Raw genomic sequence first — 821 nt, 5'->3', positions numbered from 1 at the left:
GTGCAAGATCGTTTGATTTTTTTTTACATAGTTCGGTTGTAAAAAACAAAAAGCTCTATTCAATGCACTTAAAAATTAATATTGGATCGGCTATTACTATTCTTACGATGTTAAGGCCTGCTTATTTTTAATGTGCACGAACCAAGCGCTTCATCGTCGCATGCAAAAGACCTCAGTTCGATTCCCGTTTGGGGAGAAATTTTTACTGAGAACCTCCGTCTTTCTGCTGGGGCGTTGTTCCCTCTCAGCCCAGGTTGGTCCTGACATTGAGTTGACTTCATCTTTTAGCGTGATGTATCGATTTCCTTAAAAGACTTGAATCCGAAAAGTAACTCATTTTGTCAGCACTCATCACATATTGTACCGCTACTCGATAAATGGTCTGCCCACACAGGAATTGAACTCAAGTCTTCTGCAAGGGATGGCGAAGTGCCTTACCGCTACACCACAGACGTCAATACGTTAAGCTTTGAGAAGATAGAAAAAGGGATCAAACGTAAGAACATTATTTGCAATTCTCAAAAAATTAACATAAAGTTTAGACACCTGCTTCAGGTTCTTTAAATCTGAAATAGTTGTGAAAGAGATAGTTTGAGTTTAAGTAAAGAGGAGCACAACACAATAACTAATCTACCGTCATTTAGCGCAAGGAAAGAGCTAGACAGAATAGACACAAACACCAGAGGGAAAGAAAAGAAGTGGGATCTACCAGTGGCGCCCTCCACGAACCACCCACATGAAAGACAATTAGAGAGAGAGAGTGTGTGTGTGTGTGTGTGTGTGTGAGAGAGAAAGAGAGAGAGAGAGAGAGAGAGAGAGAG

Source organism: Aplysia californica, unplaced genomic scaffold (genome assembly GCF_000002075.1).
Source record: "Aplysia californica isolate F4 #8 unplaced genomic scaffold, AplCal3.0 scaffold01078, whole genome shotgun sequence".
Lineage (NCBI taxonomy): Eukaryota > Metazoa > Mollusca > Gastropoda > Aplysiida > Aplysiidae > Aplysia > Aplysia californica.
This window is presented reverse-complemented; position numbering follows the sequence as displayed.